Source organism: Pyrgilauda ruficollis, unplaced genomic scaffold, assembly GCF_017590135.1.
Source record: "Pyrgilauda ruficollis isolate IOZ18807 unplaced genomic scaffold, ASM1759013v1 scaffold13, whole genome shotgun sequence".
Taxonomy (NCBI): Eukaryota; Metazoa; Chordata; class Aves; order Passeriformes; family Passeridae; genus Pyrgilauda; species Pyrgilauda ruficollis.
In genome coordinates, this window is record NW_024511432.1 from 449,593 (window position 1) to 458,577 (window position 8,985).

The following is an 8,985-nucleotide window of genomic DNA, read 5'->3' on the forward strand; positions in this document are numbered from 1 at the left end:
TGTTGGGAAGGAGGAAGAAATCCCTGCACAGAGAACCCCAAAGAGTGATGGCAAGCACTGGGCCACAACCTTTGGATTGCAGCACCTGGGGAAGGGAAGGCTCTGGACACAGCTGCTCTGAGGCCAGCCCAGGCTGCCTGCAGCACCTGGGTGAAGCTGCCATGTTTTCACCTGGGGCTGAAGGGATTTGTGAGGGTGCAGGCAGAGCTTTGGCTGGGCCTGACTCACTGCCTCTCCCCAGTAAAAATGCACTGCCTGTTCAAACCCTGCTTCCCTCGGGCTGCAGGGGACAAAGGTGAGGGATTTGGGAGGAATGAGGCCAGCAGCACCAGCCCATGCCTGCCTCCAGCTGAGCCCTTCTCCAGGCAAGTCTGTGCCTGGGCAGAGCTGCAGCCCCTCCTCACAGCTGCTCTGCACTTCAGAGCATCCCTGCTCCATGTGTTTGTGTGATATTCACCAGTTCCTGAAGAATTGCCAGAGCCAATCTCAATCCCAATCCCAATGCCAATCCCTCCTGGGCTGCTTCTCCCCAGAATGTGCCAGTTTACCCTGTGGGGAGAGTGAAGCTGTGCTGGGTGCCAGGAGCCACCATAGAAACCCCGTTTGCACTCCAAGAAAAGCCAGGCAGAGCTGCCCAGCAGGGAGCTGAGTAAATATTGGTTTTGCAATGGGATCTAATTCCCACCTGCCTCATCAGTGGGATGGATGGATGGAGTGTGGTGGGTCAGGCTGTTGTTCACGTGGTCATCATGAAACCCCTGCTTTCCATGCAGGCAGCACAGAAAACTCCAGCTGTGATGAGTCCCTGACACCTGGGGCTGGCCTTCCTGTGTGACTCTGTCTTTTCTAACAACAGAAATGACAGATCAGGAAACCAAGGTGGTTATTTTCAGAGAGAACAGGATGGAAACACTTAACTGAGGTTGCAGGTTAAAATTAGACCTTTTCTTTTAAATCTGAGTCAGTGATAGAGAGATATGGGACAATCACCTGTTACATCATGTCTGTAAAAACACCCTGAGACGTGTTCATGATGTCATCTTTTAAAATCTAAATTGCTGCAGTTGAATCCATGCGGGCTGTCATGCAGGAGCAGTGTTGGGAGGAGGTGGGGGGCTCTGCAGATGACACTCCATGTCCTGCTGGAAGGAAAAGCAAAGTTTTATTTACATTGCACGGTCCCTAAACTGCCACTCATCCTTAGAGGTTCTGCTGAGATTTTGGGTCTTCTCAGGGAAGAGTGAGAAAGGAAATTCAACATCATTTTAACCACGGGGAAGAGCTCTCCCATGTCTCCTGCACTGACCCCAGCACAGCAGCTCCTCCTCCTGCAGGTTACTGCTTTAGGAGAACATTCCTGCTCAGAGAGTGGTTAACACACCCACTTGTACCTTCTTAAGCTGCTGAGAATGAACAAATATTTTCTTTCCTTTTGCAAAACCACAAGGAATCTTGCCAGGGTCATCGTTTCCTGAGGGTAAATGCTGAGCAAGATAAGAGAGGTAAGGAGTTATCTCCACTGAGGGGCTCGGGGAACCAGACTGAACTGGAGCAGAACTCACCAAACCCTCCCCAGCCTTGCTCTGACTGGTAAAGCCTTGTCAAGTGCCTTGACAGCATCACTAGGGCAGGAAATCCATCTGATCCCAAAGGCTGTCACAGCACCACCGGGAAAAGCAATGCCAATCAGATGTGGGAAAACCTGCTCACCCATCAGGCCAGGGGCACTGGTTTCTGTGGAGATAAATCAGAATTAATGGCATCAGTGGCACTGTTGTCAGGGCTGAGGGAGGTAAAAATCAAACACTGAGGGTCAGGCCCTGTCCTTTACCTCTTCAGCTGGGCATGGCAGGACAGGGAGAAATGATCCAGATCCAGCCTTTCCACAGAACAGCTTGATTCCCTCCAACCCTCTTTGACAGGGGCTTGGACACAGCTCTGAAAATTCCACAATCAGTCTCTTCTCATGTCTCACTGTGCTAGAACTCATTGATTTTTCTGTGATGTTTAAATGAAACCTTTTTTCTGATAAAATATAAGAAATCCTCCTCACCCTCCCTGCCATGAGATTGCTCCCCCTGAACACAGGTAAGCCACTGAGCCCAGGTTCCTAAGGCTCCCTCAGCAAGTGACAGAGGAAAATTGGTATTGGAGAACAGCTGGATGAGGGCATTTTTTCCTGGATTGTAACAAAAGCCAGCAGGACACTAAGCCCTGCCCTAGCCTGGCTGTGTCTCACTGCTGATTTCATCTGCCCCCAGCATTTCCTTCCCCATCTAAGAGAAACATCTCTAAAACATTCTCAGCCCTGTGAGGAAGGGTTTGTGCTGGGAACTGAGTGTTGGCTGTAAGATAACTGGATGTCCATACAGAATTTAATGTTATCTTTAAGTGAATTTGTATCTGCTTTTTGAGGGCAAACAGTGCTGAGGACTGTGGCCAGTCCTGTGCAGCACCCACTGCAGGCTCTGCACTGGAGATGGTGTATCCCAAAAACCAGTCCTCAGCTCTCTGGAGATGGTGTATCCCAAAAACCAGCCCTCAGCTCTCTGGAGATGGTGTATCCCAAAAACCAGCCCTGGGCTGTGCAGGCACCTCATGGCAGAGGAGGTGTCCCCGAATGTGCTTGGACACATTCTCAGCAGAGCAATGGGATTAATAGTGGAAATACTTTCTCCACTGCCAAATTCCCAAAAATGTCCTGATGCTGGACAAACTGAAATACAAAGGATTTCTCCATCTGAACATGCTTTGCTCACTGGAGAACATTTCCCTGCCAGTCTCCTGGAACTGGGATATCCACATCCTTGAATCCAGGGGATATCCTCATCCCTGAATCCAGGTTGTGTCTGGAGCTGGGATATCCGCATCCCTGAATCCAGGTTGTGCCTGGAGCTGGGATATCCACATCCCTGAGTCCATGCTGTGCCTGGAGCTGGGATATCCACATCCCTGAGTCCATGCTGTGCCTGGAGCTGGGATATCCACATCCCTGAGTCCATGCTGTGCCTGGAGCTGGGATATCCACATCCCTGAGTCCAGGCTGTGCCTGGAGCTGGGATATCCACATCCCTGAATCCAGGCTGTGCCTGGAGCTGGGATATCCACATCCCTGAGTCCATGCTGTGCCTGGAGCTGGGATATCCACATCCCTGAGTCCAGGCTGTGCCTGGAGCTGGGATATCCTCATCCCTGAATCCAGGCTGTGCCTGGAGCTGCGATATCCTCATCCCTGAATCCAGGCTGTGCCTGGAGCTGGGACATCCACATCCCCGAATCCAGGCGATATTCCCATCCCTGAATCCAGGCTGTGCCTGGAGCCGGGATATCCGCATCCCTGAACGCCGAGCCCTGCTCGGAGCTGATGCAAGGCCGGGGCGGGTGTTGCAGCAGCAGCAGCAGCAGCAGCAGCGGGGCTGCACTGGCGCTGACACCTCGTGGGGCTCCGCAGCCACTGCAGCCTGACTCCACTCCAGCCCGGGTTGCATCAGACTCCGAATTTGAATACTGGCGAGGAAAAAATGGTCCTTTGCAGAAGGGAAGTGGATTTTAAGGTATTATTGGCTGGTTTGTTTTCTGAGCAATATATCTCACTGGCCGGGACTCACTTGTCATCCTCACCCCTGATTTTCCAGGGTTTCCTTTTACTCACTTAATTTCTCTCAGGTTCACTCAATTATTTCTTTATAAATCTCAAAGGGGATTCAGAGATACGGGGTTGAGCCCCAAGTTGTGCCCCTACAAACCCCTGACCCCAGGGACCTGTGTAATGACGCTGGCATTAAAGTGCTTCTGGGTCAGCTTGGGACATAAATAAGTGGAAAAATATCAAAACTTGTTCATCAGCAAATTGGGAATAGAGCAAAACAAGGCTGGTGACAGGTACGGAAAAGCAGTTTCAGCTGGTGTCAGCTGGATCCATCCCTGATATTGTGAGCCCTGCTTGCCCAGGAAGATTAAGCATCTCTAAAGAAGCTTAGGTAGCCTAATTAATTGTTCACCAGCCTAATTAAAGAAGATCCGGGACAGACATAAAGACAGTGTAAGATTTCTGCTTTCTCATGGCTGTTGTGGTGCTGGCACACGGCAGGAGCAGATTGATGGGGGTCAGTGTTCTGGAAAATGTGACAAGAGCTGGACAGAGCTGCTGGAGCGTTTCAATCAGAAGCACTTCGGTTCTGGGCTGGTGAATCCTGTCACAGCTCAGTGACACCACCAGAAACACCCCAAAGCTGCCCTGATGAAACAATGGCACCAAAGCCCTGCTTCAACCCCTGCTGTCTGAGAGAGGACAAGCAAAGGAGGGCAGTGACACAGGCAGAGAAATCTGGCTGCTCCACGAGGACGTTTGGCTGGAGCAGCATGGAAACAGCCATTCCTCCAAGAGCCCTGTCCTCCTGTGCTTGCTCAGATGTGAGCACACACGTGTGCTGGGATTGAGCCACCAGAGCCTTTCCCTGAAGGAATTTTGGGATTTGGGTGCTTTAGAGGGTGGGGATAAGCCAGCGAACAGTGGGAGCAGAACCCTTTCTTGTGGCAGCTGCTCCTGGTGAAGAGCTGAAATAATTCCACAATCTCCCTGCTCTGGCACAGAAGGTGCTCCATGCAGGATCCCAGCACAGTCAGAGACAGGGTCTGCTTTACTCAAATCAGTAATTCTGGTTTTCTGCCAACCCATAACCAGTTAAAGCCAGAGATCAGAGATGGGGGAGTCTCAGACTCCTTTGCTCCAACATTCTTATTAATTTGCTCTGATTTTTCCCTCAAAAAGTGCAGAAACTTCAAGGAAATCCTACTGGAATGGCAAAAGTAAGGGCTTCCACAGCTTCATGGGGAATTTTTGGCCTCAAGCCTGGCACTTTGCTGATGGATTTAGATGGATGTCCCTTGGGACGTGTATCTGGATAGAGCCACGCTTTGTACTTCCCTCGAGGGAAGCCTCTGCCTTCCTTGGCTTCCTCTGTTCTCCAGATATTAAAGCACCGATTTCCAAACAGAAAATCCAGGAAGCCAATTCAATGGCTGGGAGATGTTATCAGCTCCTGGTTATAAATGAGCCTTGAATGGAGCAGCAGCCACCTGCCAGCTCCCAATCCAGCTCCAGGTTCTCCGGCATAAGCAGGGAATGAGGGGCCTCTGCTGGACTGTCAGCACAGCCAGGAGAAAAAACAAGAATTCCCAACTTTTTCAAAGTGAACCCTGGTTATGGACAACCTTTGTCCCTCAGCTGGATTTGCCTTTGGAGATGACCGATTCTGGCTGCCACCACAGCCTGGAGGGCACATTTTGGGTGGTTTTCTCCCTATTTTATCTGTGTGGAGGAGGAAAATGGCAGCCTGAGCCTTGAGAACAAAGGTTATTTTGATTCATTTTGTGAAGTTTTCCTGCATGAAGCTGCTTCCAGCGACAGGACAAGAGGAAATGACCTCAGGATTTGCCAGGGGTGGTTTAGATTGGATATCGGGGGCATTTTTTCCTGGGAAGGGTCAGGTACAGACTGGCACAGACTGCCCTGGGCAGTGTTGGAGTCCTTATACCTGTAACTGTGTAAAAACCACGTAGATGTGGCACCTGGGGACATGGCTAGGAGTGAATGCAGTGCTGCTTTGACGATCCTAAAGGCCTGCTCCAACCCTAATGATTCCATGATTTTCTGGGTTTTTCACCACACAGCAGTGAAAGAAAATCATTTTTCCTGGACATGCTGGCATGTCCCAGGGCACTCTGAGCCCTGGCTGTGCTGAACTTCTCTGACACCCCCGTGTTCCCAGGTGTCACTGCTGGGAGTTGGTGTTCCCTGGCAGTGCTCCCCATTCCCACTGCAGTGTATCCACCAGCATCACTTGACTCCCCATCCCTGGAACTGCCCAAGGCCAGGCTGGGCAGGGCTTGGAGCAACCTGGGACAGTGGAAGGTGTCCCTGGCCATGGCAGGGGGAGGGATGGGATGGTTTTTAAGATCTCTTCCAACAAAACCATTCCATGATTCTATAAAACACTCACCATCAGCAGCCCACAGCTCTCTCTGTTTGCAGGGCTTATCTTTATCCTCCCCTTTCCATACAGACAGAGGCAGAACTCTCCAACACCAGCAATTCCAACCATTGCAATGCTTTTTTGGTTGATTTAGTTCCTGTTCTGTCAGCATGTCCTCCCGCTTAATCTGTGGCATTAATTCCTTCCTTGCTACTGGCTTCAGAAAGCATTAACAAGGGAAAAATAAATCAAGTGTTAGAGCACAAAGAAGACTTGTGGGAAAAAGCTTTTGAGCCTTTTCTGAGGCTCTCATGCCTGTTATTCTTTACTTTGCTGATACAGCTGGATTTACCATCCTGTTGAATGAGCATATTCCAGACTATAAAAAAATAACAAAGTCGAACCACGTGGGCTTTGTATAGGTCAGAGCTGGAGAGGGGCTGCCAGAGACAACAGCACAGGATGACTTCAGAGCACGAAATGTGCAAACGCAGCCAAAGTGCAGCCTGTGTTCCTCCAAACAAAGCAGGGACCAAACCTGAGACACCGCAGAAAACGAGCGTGGGAGCTCCGTGTGTGTGTGTGCCCCAGCTCGGAGCCACAGCTGTCTGCCAGCTGTGTGCAGATGTTGGTGAGACTGTGGGAATGTGGAGTGGCCTTTCCCATCCTGGGTGATAGGAAGCTTGTGGAAAGAGCTCACCTGAGTCAGTTTTAAATTGATGTTTTAGGGCAGGTTGATGCTCTCAGGTATTCAGTCTCATCTTTACCCTCGTCCTCTGAGGAAAACTCATCCCTGAAGTCACCACTGTGGACACAGCAATCCTCAGTAGTGGAGCAGGGCTGAATTCCCAGAGGAATTCCTGCCCTGTTTCACGCTCCTGTTGTGCTTTGCATTTTCAAAGCAGAGCTTTGGTTGTCCCCCCATCCTCCTTTCTCACATCCCCCGTGAGAAGCCGGACTGGGGAGTTCAAGAGATCAGAGAACTCACACCAGGCAATGTCCTGCCTCACGTGGGAGCCAGCTCCAAATGACCCCCCATCCCAAACTGCACCAGAAACATGGAAAATAAAGGGGTGAGAAAGCAATCTGAGCTCAGAGAATCTCTGAACTTATGGAAATAACCACGAATGATGAAGCACCAAAAGGAGGTGAGTGGAGCTGGGTGTGCGGGAGGTGAAAAACTTCTCACTCCCTCAGCAGGTGCAGCCTTTAAGGGTTAATTTCCTAAAAATGCAGCTTTTTCATTTCAAAGCCTTCCTAAAAAGTGCTGCAAGATCTGGACCCAGAGGAATTGTTGACCTGTAGACACCAGGAGGGGATGTGTTTTCACACACTGATGTCTCTTTGAGGTTGAAGCCCAAGGAGCAGCGGGGAAACTTCCGAGCCCGTTTGCAGCGCCAGGGAACTCGGCAGAGCTCCCACATCTGGGAATTGCAATTGTCCCATCCCCGGTGCCTCTGGGGTTTCTGTTCCCCTTCCTGCACATAAACACGCTGCAGCTCGAGCTGGAACCACAATGTTTTCAGAACAAACAGAAATACAAAGTGCTGCCCATGGTGAGCATTGTCTGCAACCTCAAAATAACTTTCCCAGCTCTTCCCTCTGTGTTTTTCCCTGATCCCAGGTTCAAGTGTAGGTGGATGTTCCCAGCAAAGGATCCATCCTGCAATTCCATGGCACGTGCTGGATGTTTGGGATAAATCAGTGGGTGTTGAACTGTACCTTAGTGGAGATCCTCGCTGGATTGGGGTGGTGATAACCCCTCTGCTTCCAGGAAATTAGGGGTTTTGTGGGAATTTGGTGAAAAACAGAATGATTTTATTCCTTCTCCTCCACAAGAAACAATCATGGTGGCAATTTTGATACACAGTGGGATGAACTTGCAGCTGAAATATCCATTTCAACCCCTATTTGCACCCTTAGGTGTTCAAAGTAGGTGTTTTCCCAGGAATTTTTCCCTGGGCTCAGCATTTCTGCGTGAAATACCACATAAATGATCATTATTCCTTCTCCACCATGGAGGGAAAAAGCAGCTGCCTGGCATTGCCTGACAGTGCCTGTACTTCTTTTGGCTCTCCAACAACTCAGGATTTGGAGAGTGGCCTGGATAAATCCCATTCCCAAAGGTCTGCAGCTGGAAATGAAAACACTCGCACAGTGCCCCAAGCCCTGGGGAATTCTGCCCGTGGTTTAATTTCATTTTATTTCTGCACAGGGCCTCCCCCAGGCCTGGCTCATGTCTCAGGTGATGAAATTACAGAATCCCAGGACCGCTGAGGTCGGAAAAGAGCTCCAGGCTCACCGAATCCAACCTGTGACTGATCCCCACTTTGTCCCCAGCCCAGAGCACTGAGTGCCACGTCCAGGAATTCCTTGGACACCCCCAGGGATGCGGACCCCAAACCTCCCTGAGCAGCCCTGCCAAAGTTTAACCACCCTTTCTGTGAAGAAATTCCTCCTAATCACAAAATCATGGATATTTAGGGTTGGAAGGGACCTCTGGAGATCATCCACCCCAAGGCAGGGCCACCTGCAGCAGGTGACACAGGAACGTGTCCAGGTGGGTTTGGAATGGCCCCGAAGATGGAGACTCCATAACCTCCCTGGGCAGTGTGCCAGTGCTCTGCCACCCTCACGCTGAGGTGGAACTTGCGGTGTAGTTTATGGCCATTGTCCTGTCCGTGGGCACCACTGAACAGAGCCTGACCCTCCCCTCGAGACACGTCCTCCCCTCCCCTGAGGGGGGGCCATTTTGTGTGAGGGGAGGGGGCCATTTTGTGGGCTCCACGTTCTCCTCAGGGCGAGCATCAACCCCGCCGTGTCCAAGCCATGCCAGGGCTGTGCCAGCGGGTGTGCGGGGCTGCATGAACCCCTCTCCCCGGCCCTGCGGGGCTCCTGACGCCGGCTCGCAGCGGCCGCAGCCCGCGGAGCTCCCGCAGCGCGCCCTGAGCGCCATCAGTCCTCCAGGCCGGCAGGGGGCGCTGCCGCGCGACACCGGGAGCGGCCCCAT